Source organism: Vicugna pacos, unplaced genomic scaffold, assembly GCF_048564905.1.
Source record: "Vicugna pacos unplaced genomic scaffold, VicPac4 scaffold_292, whole genome shotgun sequence".
Lineage (NCBI taxonomy): Eukaryota > Metazoa > Chordata > Mammalia > Artiodactyla > Camelidae > Vicugna > Vicugna pacos.
The window spans coordinates 18,744-35,529 of record NW_027328970.1 but is presented as its reverse complement, the minus strand read 5'-3'; the positions used below and the strand labels follow the sequence as shown (position 1 = coordinate 35,529).

Sequence of the window (16,786 nt, the reverse complement as noted above, 5' to 3'; positions counted from 1 at the left end):
ACATCTTTTTGAACTGAATTTTTCTAAATGAAACGATTCCAAAATGTGGAGTTCAGCCTGTGTGTACACACGTTTTTCAGAGTTTACATATCCATTGACATGTCATCCTCCAAAAGATCGCTCACAGTTTGTTCTCTCAAAGATGGACACTAGCTAGAATATCTTTTAAAAATATGTGCCAATATGATGAGCAAAAGTACTTTTTCATTGTTTTAATTTGCACTTGATGACCAGTGAGGTATTGAGCATTTTTCACTCATTAGCCATCTGACTTTTAAAAAGTGAATGATCTCTTTTGTCCTTTGCACACATTTAAGTGAGGCAGCTTCTTGTTGCTTTGTGACAGCTCTATGTATATTATGAACATTAACCCCTTGTCTTCATCAACATGTATCAGAGAGCTTTTCCTTGTCATTTTTTGCCTTTCATTTTGTTCAGTAGGTTCATTTTTGTTGTGGCCCAAAATAATCTTAAGATTGTAAATGTCTTCTTTTTGGGTTTTATTCCTGATATTATTCTTAGAAATACTTTCTTATAATGGTATAAATTTCTTCTGTAGGTTTTTTTAATCTCTAAGATGGAGATGATGATGGTACTTGTTATAGTGAAGAGAAGTTGAATTAATATGAGCAAAGAATTATATTCGCTGTTATTAGTACTTTCTAATATTCACATCACATTCTGTAATTTTTCTTGCGGTCATTATGACTGGAATAGAATTTGTTTTTTCCAGGGGATTCTCTGATTGTCCCAAGACAATTATTGAATTCCTACTTTGCTTTTTAACTTGAAATCCCACCTGTAAAGAATACTTATGTACACTAGAGTCTCTTTTTGAGCTCATGGTTTATTTTTATCAATCTTACTTTCTTACACTAGCACTATATCTTACATATTGTAAACATTTATTTAATATCTGACAGTGCGATTTTTTGATTCTCTTTTCGATCCCAAATTTTCTTGGTAAGTATTATGACTTTATTATTCCTGAAGAATTCTAATATAATTTTTCAAGTTAAAAAAAAAAAGAAGTGCTCTCGTGGGATTTTTTAGTACTTTTGAATTATCTTTAGGAGAACGTACATTTTTACAAAACTGCTTTCCTGCATACAAAATGTTGATGTCTCTACTTTCACACCTCTTACTTTACCCCACAGTACAGTCCTGTACTTCCTCCATGTACAACATGGGCATTGTTTTTGAGTTTATTCCAGATTATTGTTGATGTTTTTGTTAATTATTTAAGTCAGAATTTTTTGCTATTGTATATTTTAACTGTTACAACTGACACCTAGGAAGGCAGATTCGGTTTGTAAATACTCACTTTGTAACTTCTCATTTAAAATTGTAAGTATTAAGTACTTGTTACAGAATCCTTTCTTTTCTGTTTTTAAAAATTTGTTTCCAAGATTCTCAAAATGGTCATAGCAAAGTAGTATAGGTGGGGACAGAGATGGAGAGAGGTAGAGGTAGTGTGGCTCATGTACAAACTGTGAGCACTTTCATGGCTGCGTTTACGCTGGAAAAGCCGCTGAAGAGTCCAGGATAAAACAGGGGTGGCTTTGTATGCAGTTGAAAGCCAGCTTTCTTGCCTGGTGAAGCCTGGTGGGCGTGACAGGTAGATGATCAAGGTCGAATGGAGGTTATTGGCTGCACAGAGCGCTGTGTCTGAGAACTGGAGAATATCGCCATGGGAAATGCTTGGTGCCAGGAACAAAGCAGAGGAGCTGGGGACCCTGTGTGTTAAGGAATTTCCAGCCCTCGGAGTGGGAAGATCAGACTCTGCATTCAGATCTGAGTTTGAATTCATCCTCTTTAGTTTACTTGTCCTCTGACTTTTGTCAAGCTATATACCCTCTTTCACTTCCTGTTTTCTTATCTCTCAAAATAGGAGAATTACAGCCTGCTGCCAGATTGTTTGATCAGGTTAAATAATTAGTGTCTATAAGATGCCACGTACAGTCACAAGCTCAGTGAGAAATGGGCTGTCACCTGTTCTTCTGCAACTCAGTGCTTGACAAGACATGTGGGAAAGCCAGTCCCTAATTTGTGTGTGATGCAAGTAGGAACAAAATTAATGTCTTGCCTTTCCCTAGCAGTATACTTACAGCTTTGCTTCATTTACTTCTTTCCTCCTTTCCTTTCCCCTTTCCCATCCTCCACCAAAAGATCCTGAGACTCTCTCAGAATAGTAGATTCAAATTACTTTAAAGGTTGGCTCATCCTCATGAAATGATAGTAACATAAAAAAAATCTGTGCACATCCCACAATACATTGTATTTGATTTACACACACACGTGTGCACACATACACACACACAATCAGGCTACCTTCCACTTGCAGAGGGATAAGGACCACTTTTTCTGAGTTTTCACTCACTGAGCTTGAGAACAATGTCTCTTACACAGACTTTCACCAGGCTTCGTGCATGGTGTTTTTAATTGAATTTCGGCTTGGTGGCCATAGATATAGTCTCCTAATAGAAGAGAGAAAGTGGAGACATAGACATTCCGCTGAGATATTGGTGTCATCATATTTTAGTTGGAAAGGACTTAAGACAGCATAGAGTCGTAATATTATATGGGTGAGAATCCATGATGTTGTAACTTGGACAAGAACATGGACCTTCTGCCGTCTTGTCCACAAAGGTGAAGAGGCAACTGGGCAGGGGATGGTAGGGATCCTTCTTGCTTGAGTTCCATGTTCTTGCTAGTTTTCATTGCTCAGTTGCCTTTAGTTTATGTCCATGAGGCCTCTCATGGGAAGGTCACTCTGTCCTGATAGATTGAGTTTCTTATCAGCAAAAAGCTCTGGACCCACTCATATTTCCCAGAGTTTTCTGCTGACCTGCTGACACTTTATATAATTGAGACCTAAGAAACTACTGAATATAAAATCCTTATTGTTATTGTTTGCCCTCGAGTTCCATAGGAAGGGGTGCTGTCTCAGGCTGTCTAAAGCCAGATCTGAACAAAGATAGGGTGACAGGCTGTGCTGCTGGTCCTCCACAGTTGAAGGGGATTTCCAACTTAGCTTTATATTCAAGGCAGATGAGTTCAAATCTTGCCTTTACCAGTTATTATCTTTGTGAATTTGGGGAGAAACTGTACTTTTTTGTGTCCAAATTTGTTTATCTGTAAGTAAGTTCAGTATTTATTTTAAGGTTTCTGTTTTAGAATTGAATGAGCTAATACTCTCATTTATACCTAAAATAGTGATCTCATGGTTCTATGCTGGTGCCTTGGTAGTTGATTACTAAGGGACTCCGCAGTGAGATTGGGGGTGGGGGACCCTGGATAATAGAGCTTATATTCCAGGATATGCTTGTAAAAGACTGGATGTGCAGTGGATTTTTAGTAAATATCTACTCCTTTCCTAATCTGCATTGATTGTGTATATATCTTTATACTAATATATGAACAATTTTTATTGCAATTTAAATATCTTTGTAGTATTTACAATATCTAGTTATAAAAATACGTGAAATAAAAAGATTTGAATTTATTTTCTTTTCAATAAGCAAAACAAAATAAAATAGAAAAGAAAAAAGTTTTGAAGGAGTAGAAATAATTTTATTTCTGTGGAATCAATTCCTTGTAATAGGTTTTTTGTTCATGTTGTTAAAAAGCATATAAAATTGATAGGTGGTGAAATACTGGAAATGAGGAAACAGTGGAGACATACTACCTCTAAGGCAGTCAATTTGTTACCAAGTCCAAACTCGTTCTGCTTGCTGCATGACAGGCCGATTAATCGGGAGATGAGATGTTGGAGTAAGGAAAAGAGACTTTATTTGTAAAGCTGGCAGACCCAGAAAATGGCATATTGTTATCCAGTAGAACTCTCTTCCCCAGGGCAGAATTCAGTCTCCTTTTATACTAAAAAGCGGCGGGGATGTGGCTGGTTGTTGCAAACTTCTTGCTGTATGAATTGTTTGTCCTTGAAATCCTTTGTTCCTGCAGCTGTCCATGTGGGTCAAATTATGGTGCCCCTGTAAAACCTCCAAAAAAAAAGAAAGGTTATTCACTATTTTACAACTTGCCATCTATACATAAGTGTAGAAGAGCAAATATCCTTAAAGATCAGAGCCCGGAGAATAGGCCCTCCTGGATATTTCAGGCTAAAGGCAACTTTCTTTTACAAAAGGTGCAGAGATAGCAAGTCTGAGCCTAGAAAACAAGGTACAGGATTAAAGCCAAATGAACACATCTAACATGGAGTGAAATTTGTTCTTTCTATTACAATTTCTTTTTCTCCCTCATAAATAATTTTAGTAAGAAACATGAGCAATTTTTTTATTTTTGCTTCTTAATAAAGGACTACAACTACAATTTAGTGAGCAGGGATGCTGTGCGTGCCTTGGTGTCACAGCAAACTCTTGTTGGTGGTGGTCGACCCTGCAACATGCCTGATGCCCCGTGAGTGTTGGTGAGGGTCCCCCTAACCAGGGGCTCTATTCAGGAACCACCATATGCGCGTTGACCTCTGGCACCTCTTTTTCAGCTGCAGGAAATTTTTTCAGATTCTATGATAGAAAAATCACTCCAGCTAGGGATAATCAGGGAATAAAGGAAGAGGAAAAGGGCTTGAAGTAGAGTAGAAGAGAAAGACAGAAGCTCAGGGAGCCTGGGGGCTTGGCAGCGCTGCCTCGGGAGAGAGAGGAGCAGAGGTGTGGATGGGACCGGCTACGGAACCAGCTCCTGCAGCTTTCCCTGCACCCAAGCCACACAGCTTTTAATAGGGCCCAGGACTCTCTCCTGGCTGGATGTCACCCTGGGCAGAACCTTGAGAATCGAAGGTAAGGGGTGGGCAGCACTCACCTAGGGGGTCACTGAGGACTTTGGTCAAGTCCACATTGACTTTTCCAGTCATGTGCCTTCACCTGTTCTTTATCTCAGGATCTGAGAAGCAGGAGCAAGGAACTCAGGGAGAGATCCAGGAAGATATCTGACTGTGTTAAGAGACGACAGTCACAGTGACACTGGGAGCGAAGACACTTGCAGCAAAGTAAAATAACTTCACAACTATTGCATCAGAGCTGCAGTTGTGAGAGAGCCTAAGCCTGTCTCAGAGTGCAGGGGACAAGCGGAATGGAATGGTAAAATTAACACTGACAATTGAAATTTTGTTAAATAGCCTGCTACTTTTAATTTTATCACTTCAATGTATGCAGGTGTATTTCTATGAGCATTTATAGGTTCACACAACCCCACCAGCCCCTCTTGCCCCCATGGGGGATGGGATTTCTCAAGCACAGTGCCCCTCCTGCTTGCTTGGGCCACGCTGCGGGTCCTCACCTGGGGCCGGACTGCTACAGTACACTGAGTCCCCGAGGCACGGCCTGGCATACATGACAGGAACAACTGTGCTCTTGGCTGAGGGCCTCCATTTCCCCCTGCAGTGTAAGAATGCCGGTGACTCAGTTAGAAGCATGCATCCAAGCCGTCCTTCCGTGTCATCACCATCTAGAAGCGGTGCCTGAATCTTCTGAATTTCTGCAGAATGTGGTTTACAATCACCTTGAACAAGTGAGTGTGTGTCCTCTTTCAAGTGGAGGAGTTACTGCCATTTTCCTGGAACTTACTCACCACTAGTCCATCTGATTTTTCTGTGCTGGGATTCAGTATGGCCTGCTAATAACTCTGCAGTCAGATCTAGAAACCCTGATGAAGAGGATTATTTATTTTCTTTCTTTATATGATAGTATTTTACTTTCAAATTTCTGAGTTTTCAGTTCTTGGAGGAATTTTTTCGGGGGTTGGAGAAACAACTTTGCTCTTACCATCTTTGTGACCTGTTGCTATATGCGTCTCACCTGTCTTCTGTCACTTGTGAGGCGGTACTATTTTTGACCCTGTCCGGGTTGTTCATATTTTAAAACATAAAATCTGTAAAAGTACAGTCCCTTTTACTCCGAAGACATTCCACAAATACTCCTTTAATCTGGGTATGGTTTTAAGAAGACACAATAATTAGAATATATAGTTGCAGGTTGCCAGTGCAAAATCCCCAAATTAATATTCGAGCTCAACATCTAAAATCTTTCTAATCTACCATGGATTTGTATGGATAAGTGAAGTAGTTTGCTAAGAACTCAATCCTCCCAAGCTGATGCTCTGCCAGATGGTGGAGCCGAGGGACGAGGGTGTGTCCTGCCCTTCCTGAGCTGACAGTTTCATGGCAAAGACCTCCACCAGGTGAAGAAATTGAAGTTTCTTCTAAGAACAGTGGGTCTGAAATGAGTCCAAAAGCGTGGGAGAGACACAATCACATTTGTCTCAAGTAGGGGAGAGTGGCTGTGGGGCCACTTGGGAGACTCATGAGTCCAGGTGGGCAGTGTTGTTGGCTTCCACTTGAGCGGTGGGACGGTCAGTGGGTAAAAGCGAACAGATTGAAGGCATGTTTAGATGGTAAAGAGGAAAGGATCAATGATTTCTGTGAAGGTAGCATGGAGTAAGGCCCAGGTTTCTGGGTGGATTAATGAGTTAAATAATGGTCCTGCTGTGTTCTGAGGAGGGAAAGCAGCAGAGGGAGTTCTGGGGGAAAACTGATGAGTTCAGCTGTGGGTAAAGTGAAAGGCTGTTAGATGTGTGGTCTGGGAGCTCTGGTGAGAGCCAGTAGTGAGTAGGGGGCGGGGAGAGAGACTTTCAAATCATTTTGTCTTGTGAAAATACATACAAGAATGAGGAATGACACAACCCCTGTATATTCTGGATTTAAAACCCAGTAACATTTTGCTATATTGACTGCAGGGGTTCTTAATTTTTTAATAGAAATAAAATAAATAGAAACAAAATAGTGGAGTTAATGAATATCTTAGAGTTGATGTGTGTCCTTGTATGTATTTTCATACCTCATCTGTTTATAAACATAATCTACAAAAAGTTAACTTGCTTAGCATTAGAGTTAAACAGAGGGACGTGACACACTCTGTTGGTGGTTCAAGGTGATTTCTTGGGCAAATTATGTAGCCTCTCTGTGCCTTAGTTGCATCTTCTGTGACTGCCCCCGTGCCCCTCATCACAGCTGATTTCCTAGACTAGATGTTGGGAGGGAGGCTGCTGAAGGGAGTAAGAGGTGGCAACTGCTAGGGTCACTGAAGAGAGAGACAAAAACAGATTAAAGCCAAGAAACTGAGTGCTAATACCCTCAAAGGAGAAAGAATCCCTTAGTTTTTTGAGCCACTAAGCCTAAGAGAAAGAAAATCATGTGGATCCAAAGCTCTTGAGCATATGAGTATTGTGGGTGGGAGGGTTTCATCAGAAAAGGGTTGAGAAAAGGCCTTTTGGTTTCCCTTTACGTTTCCAGTAAGGATGAGGTGCAGAAGAAAAACCGCCCGTTTCACAGTTGAAGGTGCTGTTTTGTGCGAAACTGACCGAAGGTTGGAAACCATTCATCAGTGGTGCTGGCAAAAGAAGAGACTGCTGGATTGGGTGGGGCACTTGCTGTGACTTCCAGGTGACCTGCTGGCTGGGGGCTGTGAGGCGGGCAGTAGGTTTGCAGTGTGACCTGGGTATAATCCCTGGCAGTGAGGCTGCTGATCTGACTAGCAGAGCTGGGCAGACACCGTCCTAACGGGGCTGCTCGGGATGAGGCCTGGGACACCTGCCATGCTGAGGGCGAGAGGAGAGCTCCCCTGAGGTTGTGTCCCTGTGAAGATTAGAAACGTCCTCCTGCAGGGGAGGAAGAGCCTCTGAGCAGCGGGCCGGATGCACAGGCAAGACCAGCCTGAGCACGGAGATTTCAGGAAGCCGGAATTCATACAGGCCCGAACAGCCTTGTTCCTGAGAAACTGGAGGGAAAAGATGCTGCAAATGCAGGCTAAGTTCAGACACTATTGTGTGTCATGAGTGATAGGAAAAGACTGTTCAGGCAGCCACGAGAGAACCCTGTGGTTGTCCCAGTTGGGCGTCACACAGGAGGGAGGAGCAGAGTTATATACTTTGCCACTTATTAGCTGTGTGACTTTGAGCAATATCACCCCACTTCTCTCTATATATATCTACATCTGTAAAGAGACACAGTGACAAGCTCGTGTCATCAGAATGCTTTGTTTAGCTCTGATCCCCTTTGTCCAGTCCTGTCAGTGCTGCCCTGCAAGGTTCTGCAGCGGCTGCTCTTGCCCTGTGATGGGAGGGCATAAAAGGGCATTGTAGCACCCGAGGGCAGAAAGGGGTTGCTTTAAAAGCAGACATGTAGCCTCCTGCAGCTGCAGACCTGCAGGCAGTTTGGTTCATGGTCGTGGAGAGGACTTTGGAGGCCTTAGCGTCGTCTTAAGACTTGTTTTCCCTTGGGGACCTGATTTGCCTTTGCAGATTAATGTTGAAGATTTGGGCTTCTGGCAAAGCTGTTTTCAGAGATGGGTATATACGTAAAATATCATATAAAATAAAATGATTTATTTAACGTGAGCGACTTTGCAGCTGTTGGGAAGAGCTTTGTTGGCCTGGTCTCCACGGAGGACACCAAGGGTCAGCAGAGCGTGCGGGAGGGAGGCAGCCTGCAGTGCTTCTGCGGGGTGTTCTCCCCAGCATGGTGGTCTGCTGAGTTGACTCTTCTCTGAGTTTGGTTGCCAGAGGAGCAGACAGCAAAGTAATGAGTTCTGGAGGGATTGTATAATGACAGGAAGAAATAGGAACCTGGAGATTTTCTGGACTAAAACACGCTTTTGGTTCCTGATTCAGTGTGTTCCATTACAGAATTGATGAGTTGTGTCTATTCTGGGACTTCATTGAAATAAACGTTCAGCCTAAATGTTAAGGGATTTGGTTTATTTGGCTGGAGGACTCAAGCCGGGATGACAGCCTCTCAGATCACTCTGAGGGACTGCTCCCAAGAGGTAGGGGAGGAGCTAGGATAAATAGAATCTTTACAACAAAGATCAGGTAATTGGAACAATAAAATATTGCTTGTTATCTAAAGAAAACCAGATATCTCAAGTTCAAGTATTTAGTGGTTTTCTATGTATGGTGGGAAGCAAACATTTGGGTCATTGAATTCATTCCTTTGGCAAGCCCCTGGCTATCTAGGGCCAGTATTCTGTCCTTTCTTGCACTGAGTTTGCTCAGAGGGCACCACTGTGAGTGGCTGAGAGGCCGGGCTGTAGGCATGTACTCGCTGGGGGTTGGCAGCAGCCACTGATGACTCGGATTCAGCATTCTTTGTTTACTGTCATGGTTGCAGTATTTTCATGCACATTGTAGTATTTTCATTCACAGTGTTCCCCCTTGGTCCTAAATTCGACCAATATTTTGAGAGACATTTCATGACCAATTTTGTCCCACGTTTCTAGGATGGCTCATTCCTAGTTCAGGTGAAGAATCTTCTGAGTTGCCATTCAAGGTGTTAGTTTTTTTTATCAGGCCCTGTTGATACTAAAAGTTCTCTGGATCACCTGTCTTACTACTCTATTATGATCCAGGAAGTGTTTACCCATCTTTGCTCATTCCCATACCTAGAATCACACTATTATATTTATTTTATTCAGGGTTATAAATTTTATCTGTTTCTTCAAGATGTTTAGCCATCATCCATCTTGTGGGCCTAGTTACACATTGGGAAATGTAACAGACAACAATTTTATAAAATAGACAGGATATAAGTAATACAGCTAGTAACGTTAATAAAGTCACGAGTAAGAATTTAATAGTCGAGAAGTTGTATTTTTGGGTTAAAATTTTGCTTGTGTTTCTGAGTTTGATCCTATGAGAAAGTTCATATTTATGGTCAGGGTCAGAGCAGGTATTAATTGGCCAGTTGAAATCTCCCACCTTGTAAGATCAACAGTGGCCTAAACAGAACTATAATTTCTTTTTAGAATAATGTTTCTGAGGGCTACCTAGTTAGAGCCTTGTATTAGGGAAACCCACCAAGGTAACACAGAAGTACTAGACATAGGTAATTTATCATAAACTTAACAAGTGGAGTAGTTCATAATCAAAGGTTGGAGAAATTATCAAAGTAATTGGTATACAGTCCTGGTCCGGTGTCTTGGGTCAGCAGTCTAGCTCAGATGTCGTCTTCTTCTCATCCTGGTATGGAAGCTTTTTCTCCATTTGGGCATTGTTTTAAGGTGAGCAGCGCTCTATAGGCCAGTGCACTGCAGGGGCTGTTTCAGATAGGAAATGAATCCGAGACTCCGTTTCCTTCAGCTTTGGTGTGTATGGTCTAGTTAAGAGTATCTGAAAAAGGGTCTTTCCATTCAGGTTGGAGACAGTTCTTTAAGTCATGCCTGTTGCAGTATGTATAATCCCCTGGCTGCAGGTCATGGGGCATTGGAATTTTACCCAAGGATAGATTACTGAGCTTCAGAATCAAACCTAGAGTATTCTTTTCATAATTCAATTAAACTGTACAGCAGTGTGACATAACAGCAAGGAATGATCTGGGAAGTGTCTTAGTAAATATGGACCTCAATTAACAAAACTAGAATTTAATATCGACTAAAATATAATTTTTTTCTCTCTAAAGTTACCCTCAGTTTTCTCAAATATAGCCAAATCAAGATTAATTTCTTTACAAATTAAATCTGATTATTTGATCATATAGGCTTTTTAAATTGACTGTGTTGGAAGTTTTAATACGGAGTCTCAGGGTAGAATGTTAATAAGCTTTTCTAAGGCCAAGAAAGCCACGTCAAGGCTTTTCATGGATTTTTGCCTTACAGATTTAGGTAAATTCTTTTCTCTTTAAAATCCTTAAAATACCTTTATACTCCTATATCTCTTAGGAGATGCTCTCCATAATTTGTCTGATAGAGCCACTGGGGACCTAAGTATTTTTAGTCTTTTGAGGGATCAGATAGAGAGAAAAGATAACTGTTCCAAGTCTGTATACATAGTTATAATTTATCAAATTGCTGTGAACCATAACTAGCTTAAGGAGAAGAGATTCTTTATGTCTGGGAAACAGGTTAAAAGGCAGTAGTATTTCAAACAATATCAAAAATTATAACCATATTCAGCTGGTTAATCAGTCCCATGTAACTAATTCTTTTAATGAGAGTTTTCATTAGAACTTTAAAATTTCTTACCCAGTTTAGTTCAGTGCTGTAGTTTGAAATTTATTAGAAATCAGTAAATCTCCTTGAAGAGAAAGCATTTTGCAAAACCATCATAAGAAAACAATTAACTGTCTATAAATGACAAAAGATTTAAAAGCATGGTTAAACACCATTACACTATAATCAATAAAGAAACCTGTTCACTATACCCATAATTATCACTGGTAACATTTCAGATAAACCAGAATTTTAGGGAGTCCATATAATTTCTACAATACCTATATTAATAATATTTCTCATTCAATATAACCTTAGAAGTTTTATGATTCATTTGACAATTCCATGTTATTTAAAATGCCAAATGAAACTTTATAGTTAAAAATCTCTCTTTGGGATGTTTCAGGGGCCTTCTGTAGCATCCCAAACTTAACTGGAGGTTAAAAGAATTTTAATTAATTAAATTAATTTTTATTTAATTAATTAGAATTTTATATTTGGGGAGCTTTTTGAAAGATTTCAGAACACTTGATCAGATAAACATATAGATCACTGTAATGTAGTACTAATTCATTAACAAGAAAATATGTCAAATGTAAAGGCAGAACAGATCAGCTAAGTGGTATAAGAAGTTTTACAATCTGTTACTGAAGGTGGATTAATATTTTAAGAAAATTTTTTCCTCTTAACAGAGAGAAAACCAAATCTAATCTTGTTCCAGCTAACTTCTAAGATTCATTTACGTTGCCCAATTTGATTCTTAACTTAGCCAATTCTGACCACGTACAAAACTTTCCTCAGGGTTCCTTTTCCACAAGCCTTCCACAGCTTTCTATACTTATATTAGTGTGTCCCTTATTTTGTCTTCCATTCAGAGGTAACCAGCTTCAGGAGAAAGTCACTATTTTTCATTAACAAAGTATTATTCCATTCTTACATCTTCTTTTACGCATTTATATTACTTTCTAGGATACTGAGATCATTCCCTTACTAATAGAGACTATTTCTGTGTGATACCAACCATTTATTAATATTTCTAAACACCTTTAGTTTCACTGTAAGAGGAAGTTAAATGTTAAGTAATTCATATTTCAATCTTATTTTATCTGAAAATGGCATAGATATTTAATAAAATCTTGTCATTTAACTTAATTTAGCACAACTCTAGAATTTAAAGATATCAAACATTTAGAGATTATTTTAAGCATACATTTTAAAAATATATTTTAAATATTTACCCAAAGCTCTCATCTCATTTGCATTTAATTTACTTAAAATTTTACCACAGCACATTACTGTTATTTTTTTTTTGACAAATCTGCAACAGATATAACAGGATCTTATTTGACTTTCATTAAACCTAGGTACAGTAAAGGTATTATAGTTAAGATGGATGATTTTAAAGATGTCTATATTTATTAGAACATACTTAAACTAAACAATATCAAATATTACCTTAATATTGAATATTTTCCAATTCACATGACACTGAAAGTCAATTTGTTAAGTTTTTATTTTAAAAATACTTAATTTTTAAGCTCTTATATTTTTACATCAATTAAGCAGAGCTCTTTGACTTCGAAATTTTTTTTTTTTTAGCAGTAGAAATATCTCACTTCTATAATCTGTATGCAGGCTTATAAACAGACAAAAGCTAGAGATCTCATAGCTTCACTTTAAAACTTACTTATATTTATAATAATAGTTGGAGTAAGCTGAATTTGCTTGCTCAAATCACTAAGGCTTACTATTTATGAAACAGATAATTAAGATTTCCTCACAAAGTCTGAAGGACCCGTCAGAGTTCTGAGTTCTAAAATGCCAAAAATTTCATGGCCTCAAGTTTTATTTCGTTGAGCTAATTAGGCTCAGTCCTAGGTCACTGTTTGTTGTATTTATATTTCTGATCTGCAAGACAAAGACACTCTCTTCCAGGTCCCCAGATAACTGCTCTGTCACCCAGACCCAATTTTATCTCCTTAATTGGCATTTTTGTATCAGTGAGAAGAGCTGTAAACAAAGAATTCCATGTTTTAAAACTAAGGTTTTCTTTATTTTGTCTTCCAAAGCTTGCATAAGACATTTATTAAGGTCTCTTTTCCTTGAGTTATAAGTTAAACCCAGGGTAAACCTGTATTTTTTTTTTAGCTACTCAAATTACTTTTTAGATTTACGTTATATTGGACGTCTCAAGTAACTATATTGGTTTCCTTTAATTTGTTCAATTAATATTTTCAGAGGGACAGACATGTGCCCAGCCTTATAATACCAAGAAGGGGAAGCGTTTTTCCACTGAAACATATCTATCCCACAACATAAGCAAAAGGTTTATATAAAGACCATCTAAATATACCAATTTCACAAACTTTTATCTCAATTTTATTAAATCTTATACCTTTAATTTTTATATTTATTAAGTTTAATCAATAATTCTTATTTCTAGAAGGAGTGACAGAAACCTTTTTTTTGTGGGTGTACATTGTATATAATTTTATAGAAGTCTCTAGGATGCCCAAGTTTCAGCCAAAGAGCTTAGGCCCTTCTCGATTTTTAATTTCATTAATTGGTCTGTTGTCCCAATCCTTGATCAAGTATTTCAGTCTACATATAAATATATTTTAAACTGTGGTAAATAAAACGGACTTGTTTGAACTTTAATGTTGGGAGGGAGTAGGTGAACTCTTTGGCCCTTTTTTTTTAACTTTACGTAGTGTAGTATCAAAACCCTGTATGTAATTCCAAAAATGTCCATTTTATTGATCTCTTTCAAAATAACCATATAAAAATATTTATCCTTTTGGGATAAGCCACTTATCTGTTTTTTTGACATTTTTACAATCCTTTTTCCAGTTATTCAACCTAATTAACATTAATTATACTAAGTTTTTATTAGCATCTCTAGAAACATTTATCAGAAAGGAAAAACAAAAATGTAGCTTTTCAAACCAGTTATATTTTTATATCTGAGTTCTTAGTTTAAACATTAGATATATTTTTCTGCATTTAAACTTTATTTTAATAGGTACCAATAAAACAGCCGTTTATAATGAGATCTCTTTAAACTTTCACCAATTAAAAAGTTTTTCCAAATTAAAAAAATCCATCATATGGCCATCAATTTATATATATATAAATATATATATATATATATAGTGATTTTAAACCAATAAGATGAAGAGGCCCTTCCACATGAGAGTCGGGGTGTTGCCTAAATAAAATTCAAAGGTTTACTCTCCAAAAGCTTAAAGCCTTCGTGGTCCAGGCTGTTGCAACAAAGTTTAAGATGGCAAAATATCTGAAAATTGGTACAATCAAAGAATTGCTTAGAATCCCAATTTATTTGCGTGGCCACCGTATGTACACAATACTTGAACTTTTGTATGGCAGAGTCCAAGGTTTCCTTTAAAAACTAAACTAAACATATATATACTTACATGCACACACTTAAAACATCCAGAGAAAGATAAAACGTTTACATTTCAAGGACACAGGAAGAGAAATCCAAGTTCCCACTAAAGGGGATTTTGTTTTTATAAGTTCAGAATGCCAAAAAATGTTTTTATCAGGCCTGGTTATTTCCAGAGTGAGTTTTTTTTTTTTCTTATTCCCGATTAATGTTGTAAGTTTTGTATGTACATAAATCTGGCTGGGGTTTTACTTGGAGACTGGCAATCTGTCATTTCTTTTTCTTTTCTTTTCTGTTCTTTATTTTTTTTTTTGAAAGTTCTATTCCCCATTGTAAGGTCGGGTTCTCAGAATAAATTTGGTAGTAAGATTTCCCACAGGGACAACTCTGTGGCATGAAGTCTTTGTGTCTACCACTCCTGGAAGATTCCCTGTCACCCGAGAATGCTGTTACCAGCCAGGAGGATGGTCCAAAATTTGGAGTTGAAAGTTTCCTCATAAGAGTTTTACTTTTATCCTGAAAAATTCAATGGAGGTAACCAAATTGAGGAAAACATTAGACCAGCCTCTTACCTAACCACTCAGTCCTGAACCCAGTGTCTTTCAACTTGGACCCACTCGGGATGTCTCCACTGGGTGGGTAATTCACCTCAGTTTCTTTCAACTGGAGGGCCACGTACCTGGATACACCGCCAGATAAAACTTAGGATCATCAACCAATATGTGAGATCTGAGAACCAGGAGAGACTCAGCCAAATTCATCTGGACCCCCCGAGGAGGCAGATGAGCACAAAGGGCCACTGCTGGTACCAAGGCTCTGGTTACTTGGAGAGTTCAGGTGGAGAGAAATCTGCTGTGGTGCTTCATGGTGTCCAAAACTGTTGACTGAAATAAACGTGCAGCCTAAAAGTTAAGAGTTATGTTTCATTTGGCGGGAGGACTCGAGCCAGGATGACCGTCTCTCAGAACTCTCTGAGGGACTGCTCCCAAGAGGTTGAGGAAGAGCTAGGATATATAGGAGCTTTACAACAAAGACCAGGTTGTTGGAACAATAAAACATTACTTGTTATCTAAAGAAAGCCAGGTATCTCAAGTTCAAGAATTTAGTGATTTTGTATGAATGGGAGGAAGCAAATATTAGGACTCACTGAATTCATTTTTTAGACAAGCACCTAGCTATCTCGGGCCAGTAGCCCGTCCTTTCTTATTCTGAGTCTGCTCAGAGGGCACCATTGTGAGTTGCTGCAGTGGCTGGGCTGCAAGCCTGTCCTCGCCGGGGAGTGGCGGAAGCCTTTAATGACTTGGTATCAGTATTCTTTGTTTACTGACATGGTTGCAGTATTCTCATTCACATTGTAGTATTTTCGTTCACAGACCGAATATGGATAATCTGCAAACTTGGAAAGCAACCGAGATGGAATTACTGCAGATACCTTCTGCTTTAATAAGCCGTGTGCAAACATAAACACGGAGGAAGCATACACTTGGATTTGGAGGTGTAGGAAAGGGATCCTGCACATTGCAGGAGAACGCAATGCAGAATTCCTTAAGTCCAACTTTCTTTACTGTAGTGGTTTCTGAGAACAGTTTATGGTAATTAAACAACATTGACAAACGGTGGCACACATTGCTTTTAAGAGATGGCCGGCTGCAAACTTTTATATTGGACAGGTGGAATTCATAGGCCAGTGGTCAGGTGGATGGGAGAGAGATGGAGCCAAGGCCTGGGCCCAGATTCCGGTTTAAATTGCCATTTCTTCACCATAGGGCCTTGGAATAGAATGCATACTCTCAACCTGTTGGTGAATCTGTGAAATGGGCATGATAATATTCATTTCTTCCTGGGATTGTTGTAAGATCTAAAGAGTATTATAGCACACATGAAGCATTTAACACCCTGGCACGTAGCAGTGTTCACTGTGTGGGGCCGCCCCGCTTAGCGTGCGTCAGAGCCGTAAAGGCAGCATTTGTCTGTTGAGGATGCACTTGTAGCCCCTTGGCTAGGTTGTGAATTTGTTGATTTCCTTTAATACTTGTAACTCTGTGTGACATGGGCAGTTATTTTCATGGACAGATGAGGAATCTCAGGGTAAAGAAGACTGTGTAATTTGCCCAAGGTCAGACCATAATTTTGGGTGCAGGGGCCTCAGTTCAGCATGGGCCCCTGGGCCTTCTGCTCTCTCCGTTCAGCACCAGAGCCAGATATGGAGTTGGCGGTTTCCCTGCCCAGAATATCCGGCAGGACCCAAGACACACCTGGCCCTGTGCTGCTTGAGCAAAAACTCCGGAGGAGAGGGAGTTACAAAAGGGATAAACATAAAAACAGACGACAGCAAACTGTGATCAGCTCTGAGAAGGAAAGGAACACGTCTCGCCGTGCA

General features: G+C 39.2%; 1 long non-coding RNA gene across 1 annotated transcript in view; it reads left to right on the top strand.

Annotated features, from left to right (window-relative positions):
- Positions 1-4,522: 4,522 nt before the first annotated feature.
- LOC140695532 (uncharacterized) overlaps positions 4,523-16,786 on the top strand; it is a 30,181-nt gene continuing 17,917 nt past the window's right edge. The window contains exons 1-3 of the long non-coding RNA XR_012071183.1: positions 4,523-4,799; positions 4,900-5,099; positions 5,403-5,529. This is a non-coding gene — a long non-coding RNA (uncharacterized lncRNA). The remainder of the gene's footprint in view (positions 4,800-4,899; positions 5,100-5,402; positions 5,530-16,786) is intronic.